Source organism: Penaeus monodon, chromosome 24 (assembly GCF_015228065.2).
Source record: "Penaeus monodon isolate SGIC_2016 chromosome 24, NSTDA_Pmon_1, whole genome shotgun sequence".
NCBI classification, from domain to species: Eukaryota; Metazoa; Arthropoda; class Malacostraca; order Decapoda; family Penaeidae; genus Penaeus; species Penaeus monodon.
The window spans coordinates 26279452-26279685 of record NC_051409.1 but is presented as its reverse complement, the minus strand read 5'-3'; the positions used below and the strand labels follow the sequence as shown (position 1 = coordinate 26279685).

The 234-nt window shown below is 30.8% G+C and overlaps 1 protein-coding gene across 1 annotated transcript in view; it reads right to left on the bottom strand.

The window, feature by feature from the left end:
* LOC119588689 (major facilitator superfamily domain-containing protein 12-like) overlaps nucleotides 1-234 on the bottom strand; it is a 36240-nt gene that overhangs the window by 34101 nt on the left and 1905 nt on the right.

Here is a 234-nt window from a genome sequence, read left to right as displayed (position 1 = left end):
TTCACAGGATCGAATGATGGGCGCTCAGCCATTCATAGATTCGAGGTTATGTTGAGAACCTTTACTATAAACATGACTTGGATTGTTAGAAATTATGGAAATGATAAAAATTGTAAGCATCTGTATTCATATTTTAACTTACACATGAAGGAAAATAATATAAAATCAACTTAATCACTTAAGACAAAAAAAAAACACTGAAAATCAAAACACTGAACGACACTCTTCACTCAA